Genomic DNA, 11,951 nt, shown 5'->3' with positions numbered 1-11,951 from the left:
GCTGAAAAAAACAGCATATGCTGGTTAGGTAGGTTTTGGTGCTGGGATGCTGGTCCTTTGCTGGTTTATGCCTTGACCAGCAACATGACCAGCATAAACCAGCAAAGCACCAGCATGGAAAGCCATACGCTCACACAAGGATGAAACAAACAACACATGAGTGTCTCAGTATATTTCCAATATTTCTCAAGCTAAGCAAATTTTAGGTCCATTGAAAACTTCTTACATTCTTGTTCTTACATGAAATGCTTGAAAGTACCCAACATTATCAAGCTGCAGACTCGGAGCCTGCTGCATCGACAGTCCCGCACCCAGAGTCCCGCATTCTCAGACCCCTCGTTTTTTGAGACAGTACCTCCTGCTGTTCGGAAGATCGTATAACACCCTTTTCCAAATGCGATTGAAAACATTAGAATCCAATATTACGGTGTCTTTTTATTTAAAGTTATCCAAATAAATATTTGCGTTCCCTGCTTAATGCATGTGCCAAAAAAAAATCATTGTGTTCTCAAACTAACTAATTACCCAGTATTTATTTTTTGAGCGTGGGTGTAATTGAAAGGAAATTACTGATGCAACCGAAACAAATACAAATTGAACTATCATCTGAAAAAATATTATGTGACATTATATTGCTACAATGTTTTAGTTTGTTTTTGTACAATGTTTCAAATTCCATTTTTTTCTTTCAGCTCAACATATAATGGTCTAATTAACATTATACCATGCTAACATTACAAAACCTGTTTTTTGATATTTTGAATGTGAAGCAAAACTCAAATAATAGACATAACACCAATAATGAACAATTCTGTACTTTATTTAATGATCACCTTAATCACTGTCATCTTGCTGTAAACAGGACAAAGCAAAGAAAAAAGGAAGAAAGAATTGTGTTAGTGACTTTATTTTCGTCTTCAATTGCATTAAAAAAACTCCTCATTTATAAGTTGCTTTGGATAAAAGTGTCTGCTAAATGAATTCCCCGTTTGATTTGTTATATCCATCTTCAAAAAAAAAAAGAGAGAGTCAAACTCAAATTCAAAATTTAAGACCACCCCACAGAGCCCATACAGTCAAATTTCAGTCAAAACAAATTAAAACAAGGAACCCCCAAAAAAGGCCAATTGACACATTCTAACTCACATGTTAATACCATAGACTGGTTAATGCATAGTGAAGGCATAGCAAATTTGATTATTAGGCAACTGTAGCCTATGAGTTGTAAATGGCTGGCAACAACTTCATATCACAGTAAAATTAATATTGATCCATTTTAATACTTACGTTTTAAGAACTAATTTAAGTAGTCTATATAAATTATATAAAGTAAAATAATTACTCTGGCATTAATTAATTCAATTTATAGTTTTATGAGAAAAGTCCCGATAATTAAAAAAAGGTAAATCTGATTAAATAATTAATGATGACATTCTTTGATATTAACACACTTAATGTATTTAATTGGTCTACTTTAATGTCAACTATATTTAATCAAATTTTTTACAATGACTTGTCTACAAAAAGTCCAAGGTTAAAGGCTAACGTTAGCTATCAAAATATTTTCGGGAAAAAAGGCAAAAAAACATACATTAACGGCTCAAATTTTGTTACAAACTATCATTACAAATATTAAATAGACTGTTCATATGTTGGTGTATCGATGAGCTATAAAGTAGTTTGATTAAAAAAGAAATCATTGAATAAAATTGACGATACTCACCGTGTTTCGGTTCTTCACGTGTTTATCCATGTGTTTATCTGATCCAATTTGAAAGGTGGCGCTGTCTCGAAAAAAAGGAGGGGTCTGAGAATGCGGGACTCTGGGTGCGGGACTGTAGATGCAGCAGGCTCCGAGTCTGCAGCTTCATACTACTCAAAGTACTTTCCCTGCCCAAAACCTTCCAGTCTTTACTCTGATCTTGTAAAAGGTAAAGGCTTACGTGTAAAAGGTAAGGGGGGAGGTGTTTGCACAATTTATAACAATATGTGCAGTGTTTCCCAGAGAACGGGCTTTAAGTATAACTCGTTTGAAGTAATGGTGCTCCATATAACATTATCCAAAGAAACAAGTATTACTCACTAGCAAGGAAATTGCAAGATAATAATTCAAATAATTTTTGGAAAGAAATTAAAAGAATGAACAAGTGTACAACATCCTTGCCAACAAATATCAATGGTGTAAGTGGTTCAGAGGAAATTACTAACTTGTGGCAAAAACATTACTATGAACTGTTTAATTGTGTTAAGAGTAAATCCTTTGTGGTGGGCAATATTGATAATAATGAAGATGTGACTGTTTCTCCTCAAGAAGTTTTGGATGCAGTTATGATGTTGAAAGATAATAAGGCATGTGGTATGGATAAGATATTTGCTGAACATTTAAAATTTGCAAGTAGGAAACTTTGTATTCTGCTTGCTATCTGTTTTACTGGATTTTTAGTGCATGGTATTTTACCTGATTCTATTTTGTCTGTTATGTTAGTGCCTATTATTAAAGATAAAGCTGGCAAAATAAATAGCATGGACAATTACCGACCCATAGCTTTGGCCAGCATTTTATCTAAAGTCCTTGAGAGGACTTTGCTAAATAAGTTAGAACTGTTTGTTTTGTCCTCTGATAACCAGTTTGGTTTTAAATCTAAACATGGCACAGATATGTGTATTTTTGCTTTAAAGGAGATTTTAGATTTGTATAACAGGCATAACTCTACAATGTTTGTATGTTTTATTGATGCTTCTGAAGCCTTTGATCGTGTAAATCATGAAAAATTATTTTGTAAATTATGTCAAAGAGGGGTTCCTAAGTTTTTAGTAAGAATTTTGGCTTTTTGGTATGCTCATCAGTTTATGCATGTGAAATGGGGTAGTTGTATGTCTGCTCCATTTTCTGTGGGTAATGGAGTTAGACAGGGAAGCATTTTGTCTCCCTTTCTTTTTAATGTTTATATGGATGACTTATCAAAGATGTTAAATAACTGTGGAACAGGTTGTATGGTTGGTAATACTGTTATCAACCATTTAATGTACGCAGATGATTTGGTGATCTTTTGTCCATATAGTGCAGGCCTTCAACAGTTATTGGGGGTTTGCTCTCAATATGGCTCAGATTTTGATATTAAATATAATACAAAGAAGAGTAATGTCATGATAATTAGGAGTAGGGAGGATGGGAAACTTTCTTTTCCTGAATTTTATTTGTCTGGTACTGTCCTTGAAATATGCAAGGAGATTAGATATTTAGGACATTACATAACGGATGACCTGTCTGATGATAGGGATATTTATAGACAATGTTGTATGTTGTATGCTCAAGTAAATATGCTGATGCGTAAATTTAGTATGTGCTCAGGATCTGTTAAGACTACACTTTTCCGAGCATTTTGTACCCCTATGTATACTGCCCATTTGTGGCGGCGTTATAGAAAGAGTAGCATGCATAAACTTAAAGTAGCGTACAATGATGGGTTGAGGCTGTTGCTTAAGGTTCCACGATGGAGCAGTGCAAGCCAAATGTTTGTTAGTGTTGGTGTGCCAACATACTCTGCCATGTTGCGTAATTTGATGTACAAGTGTATGTGTAGGTTATCAGACTCTGTAAATGGTATTATTTTGACACTGACGAACCTGGCACTTAGTTCAGTTAGATTTTTCTCCAATATGTGGAAACATTGGCGAACTAGTTTGTATGTAAATTTGTGATGTTGAGGATTTTGTCTGTTTTTTTTTAATTATTAATTGTCTTGTTGTATTGTTTGTGTATTTGTTTGGACCATGATGTGTCTGTAATAAAGTTCTACTACTACTACTATTAATGCTAAATCTCCTGTGAAGCTTGTACTAGCTACTGTATATAGGCCACCAGGGCACCATACAGACTTTGTTAAAGAATTTGCTGATTTTCAATCCGAATTAGTGTTGGCCGCAGATAAAGTCTTAATAGTGGGTGATTTTAACATCCATGTTGATAATGAAAAAGATGCATTGGGATCAGCATTTATAGACATTCTGAACTCAATTGGGATTAGACAACACGTGTCAGGACCTACTCATTGCCGAAATCATACTTTAGATTTAATATTGTCACACGGAATTGATGTAAATGGCGTTGAAATTCTGCATCAAAGTGATGATATCTCAGATCATTATCTAGTCTCATGTATACTCCAGATAACTAAATCTGTAAAATTAACTCCTCGGTATAAATACGGTAGAACCATTACTTCTACCACAAGAGACTGCTTTGTAAGTAATCTTCCTGATTTATCTGAATTCCTCAGCATATCCAATAGCTCAGAAAAACTTGATGATGCAACAGAAACTATTGACTCTCTTTTTTCTAGCACTTTAGATATAGTTGCTCCTCTGCGTTTAAGAAAGATTAAGGAAAACAGTCCGACGCCGTGGTATACTGAACACACTCGCGCACTGAAGAGAGCACGACGAAAAATGGAACGCAGCTGGAAGAAAACAAAACTAGAGGTTTTCCGTACAGCCTGGCGTGAATGTAACATATCCTATAGAAAAGCACTAAAATCTGCTAGATCAGACTATTTTTCATCTTTCTAAGAAGAAAACAAACATAACCCTAGGTATTTATTCAATACAGTGGCTAAATTAACGAAGAATAAAGCACCAACAGGCGTTGAATTTTCTCAACAGCACAGCAGTAACGACTTTATGAACTACTTTACTACCAAGATAGATAGTATTAGAGATAAAATTGTAACTATGCAGCCATCCGCTACAGTATCACATCAGATATGCTATAGATCTCCTGAGGAAAAATTCCATGCATTTTCAACTATAGGAGAGGAAGAGCTGTGTAAACTTATTAAATCATCTAAACCGACAACATGTATGTTAGACCCTATTCCATCTAAGTTACTAAAAGAGGTGCTTCCAGAAGTCATGGATCCTCTTCTGAATATTATTAATTCGTCATTATCATTAGGATATGTCCCCAAAACCTTCAAACTGGCTGTTATTAAGCCTTTAATTAAAAAACCTCAACTTGATCCCAATGAATTAAACAATTACAGACCAATTTCCAATCTCCCTTTTCTGTCAAAGATACTAGAAAAGGTAGTGTCCTCACAATTGTGTTCTTTCTTAGAGAAAAATGGTATCTGTGAGGATTTCCAGTCAGGTTTTAGACCGTATCATAGCACTGAGACTGCTCCTATTAGAGTTACTAATGACCTTCTCCTGTCTTCTGATCGTGGATGCATCTCTCTATTAGTGCTACTAGATCTAAGTGCTGCATTTGATACTATTGACCACAATATTCTTTTAAATAGACTTGAAAATTATGTTGGCGTTAGTGGTAGTGCACTGGCTTGGTTCAAATCGTACTTATCTGGCCGGCATCAATTCGTAGCAGTAAATGACGAGGTATCATATCAATCACAAGTGCAGTATGGAGTACCTCAAGGCTCAGTATTAGGGCCATTACTTTTTACACTTTATATGTTACCTTTGGGAGATATCATCAGGAAACATGGTGTTAGCTTTCATTGTTACGCTGATGATACACAGCTCTATATTTCTTTGCGGCCCGGCGAAACATACCAATTTGAAAAACTAACAGAATGCATAGTTGAAATAAAAAATTGGATGGCGAGAAATTTCTTACTGCTAAATTCTGAAAAAACAGAGGTGTTAATTATTGGACCTAAAACCTCTACAAGTAATAACCTAAAACACAGTCTAATACTAGATGACTGCTCTGTAAATTCTTCATCATCAGTCAGGAACTTAGGTGTCCTATTCGATAGCAATCTTTCCTTCGAAAGCCACATTTCTAGCATTTGCAAAACCGCATTTTTTCATCTAAAAAATATATCTAAATTACGACCTATGCTCTCGATGTCAAATGCAGAAACGTTAATTCATGCGTTCATGACCTCAAGATTAGATTATTGTAATGCTTTATTGGGTGGTTGTTCTGCACGCTTAATTAACAAACTCCAGCTGGTCCAAAATGCAGCAGCTAGAGTTCTTACTAGAACCAGAAAGTATGACCATATTAGCCCAGTTCTGTCAACACTGCACTGGCTCCCTATTAAACATCGTATAGATTTTAAAACCTTGCTAATTACTTATAAAGCCCTGAATGGTTTAGCTCCTAAGTACTTGAGCGAGCTCTTATCATATTATAGTCCCTCACGTCCGCTGCGTTCTCAAAACTCCGGCAATTTGATAGTACCTAGAATATCAAAATCAACTGCGGGCGGCAGGTCCTTTTCACATTTAGCGCCCAAACTCTGGAACAATTTACCTAACACTGTTCGGGAGGCAGACACACTCTGTCAGTTTAAATCTAGATTAAAGACCCATCTCTTTAACCTGGCCTACACTTAATACATTTCACAATCCAAATCCGTTAAAGGATTGTTAGGCTGCATTATTTAGGTCAACCGGAACCAGGGACACTTCCTATAACACCTGATGTACTCGTTGCATCAGAAGAAGAATGCCATCTACGCTAATACTAGTATCTTTCCTTCTTATTCCGAGGTCACCGTAGCCACCGATCATGTATCCAGATCAGACGTTCACTGCAGTCCCCCGGATCCAGTCTGTACCCATCAGCACCCAGAGATATCCTTTACAGCCCTGAATGTCAGCAGAGACCACATCAACTAGATGAGCCCCAGAGACAGATCATCAGTGAAGACCCCATCACCTAGACGGCCACCGACGCAAGACTGCGAAAACCAGATGAGTCCTCTCCAATCTGATTTTGTGGCAACTTGGAACTCTTGCATCTACATTAATATTAGTCTGTTTGTTTCTTATTCCCAGGTCACCATAGCCACCAGATCCAGTCCGTATCCAGATCAGATGGTCACTGCAGTCCCCCGGATCCAGTCCGTACCAAGAGGTGGATAAACACCTACAGCCGAATGTCAGCGGATACCGTGTCAACTAGAGGAGCCCCAGAGACAGATCATCAGAAAGAACTCCTACCCTAAACGGCCACCGGCACAAGGCCATGGGAACCAGATGAGTCCTCTCCAATTTGACTTTGCTGCAATATGGAACTTTTGCACTTTTATTGACATTTTATTTTATTATTTTAATACTGTAAGGTTGCTTTGACACAACTTGTATTGTAAAAAGCGCTGTATAAATAATCTTGACTTGACTTGACTTGACTTGATCTTCTTTTCATATTTAAAGCATTATCTACTTTAATCGATATTATACTGTGCTTTGTTGCATTTGAACATATATTACTTGAAACTACTTTTAAACATTAGCCTGGCTAACGCCAGACCACGATATGACTTCGTCATTATTCGTGGTCTGGGAACCACATGTAAATTTTTCGTATTTGAGGCGTGGTTTACGAATGCCCAGAGCTGTTTATTGGGCGCTACGAATGTTTATCAAATGCGCCTGTGCGTAGCTCATAGCCAATCATTTCAAGCATACCGGATGACGTATACAGAGCGATGGTTTAACGGCAAAAGTTGCTCTTTTTTCAAAATAAACTTGCGTTCTAAACTACTTAGAACACTATCTAAGGGGCCGTTCACATGTCGCGTCTTTTGCAAGTCAAGATGTGACAAAGACCTGGATAGAAAATCATTCAGAGCGAACTGGCACAGGACAGAGAACACAGCGTGAATAAATAGAGAAGGAAATTTTGAGAGTAAAGAGTAAGAGAAGTTAATCAGATAACAAGCAGGTGTTGATAAGACAAGAACTGAAAGAAGAGCAACGACACAGAAACCAGCTAAACGCATTGTAACAGAAGAGCACATGACACATGGAAGAGCCAATGGCAAGTGCTCAAACAGAACACAGTAAGAAATAAATTAATGTCAGAACCCTGATAATGAAAGTAAACCAGGACTAGACCGAAGTGTCAGGATTCACAACACCCTAAACACACAAAACCACACCCTGCCACCAAACTGAGAACAAATAAACATAGGTCAAAGTGAAAGCCAGTCCCAAAAATATCAAATGTTAACTCAATAAGTCACACATTTCTTCAGCCTCTAAATGACCAGCATGATCAAAACAAAAGTTTTGCACAGCGTCCTCTCATGATACCCTGGAAATCCAGAGGTCTGGCGAGAGCACAATTTGAATTGTCTCTGCAAGACACTCTGGCATCGAGGGAACCAATCAAATCGGTGTATCTGATGTAGGTGGGCCAGAGGCGAGCTAAGCTGATGACGACAGCGCTCCGACGTCCAGAATCATTTAGTAAACAGATGAACACCAGTTGTTTGAAACGGCTTTGGCCGCTACAATGAACGAGTTAGACTTGGCTTTTCATATAAAAGAGGAACAGAAAACTGCGCTCGAATCGTTCCTCTGCAAGAAGGACATTTTTGCTGTTTTGCCGACTGGATACGGCAAGAGTTTAATTTATCAGTTAGCTCTAAGCGTCTGGGGTGTATTGTTGTGATTGGTCGTGGTGTTATCCAATTGCGTGCAGTGAGAGTTTCAAATGCATGCTTGGTGCCGCCCTTCGAGTTAGGCCCTTTTCATTGCTCGATGCCAGCAGAGGTGTAAAATACTTGAGTAATACTTGATTACTGTACTTAAGTATTATTTCGAGAGATTTGTACTTTACTCAAATACAAATTAAACTGACTACTTGTACTTTTACTTGATTAGATTTCTGAAGGAAAAACAAAACCTTACAATTTTACTTCATCTTGAAAAGTACATTACATTTGTTTGTATCTTTCTTTTGTATATTTTTGTCAGATAAAAAAAAATGTTACAAATCTCCCAAAAAAAAAAAAAGTATTTAAATAAACATTGTATGTTAAATTAATTGTAATTCATGGTCATGTTCTTACCAGATAGTGGATGGGTTGCACTTATGTTGATAGTTGTATTTTGTTTTCTAAAACACTTAGTTTGTGTTCATCTGATAAGTGAGAGTCATAATGGGATGGCATGAGGGTGGAAAGGATGGAGTTTCCTTTTAGTTCCTTTTCTTGTATTTATTTATTTTTTTGTTCCGATGTGCTTCATTTTAATTGTTGTTGTTGCACTAGATACACATGTTTAACCTGTGCCATTGCATTTTGTTTCATTCTCTCCCTTTACTCATACTTCTGTGTGTCTGTCAGAAAAAAATTGTCATCTGAGTATGTTGTGGAGAAGAGATGATGTGCATCAGTGTTACATGCTTGTGCTGTATTATGTGTTTCTCCGCTGTCTTTTCTCTTGTTACTTTCACTTTCCCATTTACCCAGTCATTGGTCCTGTCTTTTTTTTTTTTTTCAGACAGTTCGAGAAAAACATAGCCAAGAGATCACATACAAATCCATAAAATAATGACCAATAATTATAAATTAAATTATACATTAATGACAAACACAAATGAATAAAGATTAATAATAAATGAAACATTGTTACAAAAAAAAAACAGTCATTGGTACTGTAACCTGTCAATCTTCATTACCGCTGACGCCATCATCTTGCCATTCTCTCTCGTTTTTTTTGGGTCGACAGCTTATAAAAACGTAGTTCTGTGTTTTTTAGCTTGTTTACTGTACACCTTGTCTCATAGCAGCTTTCAGACATTGATCTTTTTTTTTGTTATAAGTCAGAAATAACAAGGAGTCCGCTTCCCACAATACAAAGTCAATGGAGACCGTTGGATTGTTTTGAATTGCTATAAGTTCATTTGATTTTACAATACTTTCTGTTTCAACTTATTAAATTAAGTTGAAATAAGTTTTAACATGCAATCAACCATTGAATCAATGTCAAAAATTGTTGATTTGTCAATGTTAATGACATTGAATTAATTTCACCCGCTATTAATGCTGAACAAATGTTTCAACAAGCCACCAATATTGTGATCAGTGATTGCTTTAGTTGGGTTTTTGACTCCTTTGTTAAGTTAACTTTCTTTTGGAGCTACAATAGTGTTTCAGTGTAAACTCTGATGCCAAAAAAGTAATGTTTTGAAATTAAGTTGAAGTAGATTACTATTTGTGATGGTGTCAATAAAGTTATAGAAAATAAAGCTGAATAATAATACTGAATAAAATTGATGATCTTTCATTACTTATGTAAATGTCCTATATCACACATGCAAAAATTATGTGGCAATGTGCAGAAATTAATTCATAAAAGTGTAATATCTGTACCGCTGCTTAAATATCTCATTGTAGTATCTCACATTATAAACAAACACATAAAACCAAACACACTTGTGAACAAATATTTAAACAAGCTCACAATGTTCACAGTCAACATCATCATCTGATCTCAGCTTTTATTGCCTTAAACAATGTATTTTAACACATTGTTACAAAAGATAATGAAAATCTAACATTAGAGTACAAAGAGTCAAGAGTTCAACTAAAGCAAATACTGATCACAACAATGGTGGTATGATGTTTTTCAACATTAATAGCGGATGCAAAAGATTCACAAATCAACTTTTTTTTTTACATTGATTCAATGGTTGCTTGCAAGCCGAAACAGAAAATATTGTAAAATCAAATGAACTTAAAGCAGTTCAACACTAGACAAGATTTAAAGTTGTGAGTTGAAATGACTTGTGCTTTTAAGCTGAAATAACTTAAAATCTTAAGGCAGACACAAAACTTATGTTCCTAAGTTGAAACGGGGTAACATTTTTTACAGTGTATGCAAACACCTAAAACAAATCCCTGAGTACATATGCAAATAAAAGTGCTCTGTGTTTCTCTGTTTACTTTAAATTTGTAAATTGTGTGTCATGACTTTAATAACTGCACACTCTTTGTACACATGGCAACTTCTCTAATGCATTTAATATGTTTGTCCATTGTAATTTTTTTAAATAGTTATATATAGCCAAGTACATAACAAAAACATCTTACACTGATCATGTTCCTCTGAAAATGCTATGTTTTTAATGTAATCTTATAATAGAGAGCTCAGCATTTCACATATAAACTAGCAAAACTAGACTAGCAACTGTATTAAAGCTTACCAGTGTTTAAAACACACAGTGGTGATCAAAATTAGAGATTACATTTCAAGCCCACTGCTTAGCCCTTTTTGAACTTATCAAGAGTAGAAGACAAATCCTATTTTGTCCTATCCTACCTAAATGACTTTTACAGATTGCAGGCAAGCAGTGACTGAGACCTTGTGACAGGAGGTTGTCCACACAGGGATGACCCTTTCAGTCATTGCAATAGAAATTGGTCATTCCAAATCTGTGATTTCTCTGTGATTGCAGCTTTACATTGACACTAATTCATTCAGGTCACTCAAAAAGGCTGAAGAAAAAAGAATAATGCAAAAACTCTCAATTGGGAACCAGTTCAACACTGCAGCTGTATCTGCTCGCCAGTTCAGCGATGGGTCAGGATCTGTTTTGGAGAAGTCGGGCTGAAAGTGTACTCTGCAGTGACCAAACCTCTCATCAGCAGAAAGAACCAAAATGCTAAGCTCACCTTTGCTGAGGAGCATGCTGTGTGGAGAGAGGAGAACTGGTTCAAAATCTAATTCAGTAATGAGAGTAAGTTTAATTTATTTGGGTCTGAAAAAAAAAAAAAAAAACTGAGAAAAGACAGAAGCCTGAGTGCGTAAAGAAGTCAGGGAAAGGTGTTTGGGGGATATTTTTTTTTACAGCAGGAGGCCTCTATCCAATCAGCCTGCAATTTCCCCAGTCAGACAATGCACCTGTCACACTGCAAAACAGGTAAAGCAGTTCTTTGAAGCTAAACAAAGTGTTCAATGTTTACAGCTTCTGTTGCTCTGTCTTTTGTATTGCTGTAGCTTTCCCTTTAATTTATCTTTTTTTTTTTTTTTTTTTTTTTGTGGTCGTCATATGTTTGTACAAACCCTCAATCTACCACCAGAGGTCGTCATCTCCTGCTACTGACATCAGCATTGATGTGCATCAGCTGTAAATCACCATATTCGTTTTCATTTTTATGTTGTTTTATCATGCAAAACCCTGTTGTTTT

Source organism: Garra rufa, chromosome 6, assembly GCF_049309525.1.
Source record: "Garra rufa chromosome 6, GarRuf1.0, whole genome shotgun sequence".
NCBI classification, from domain to species: domain Eukaryota; kingdom Metazoa; phylum Chordata; class Actinopteri; order Cypriniformes; family Cyprinidae; genus Garra; species Garra rufa.
Note: the sequence above shows the minus strand (reverse complement) of the source record.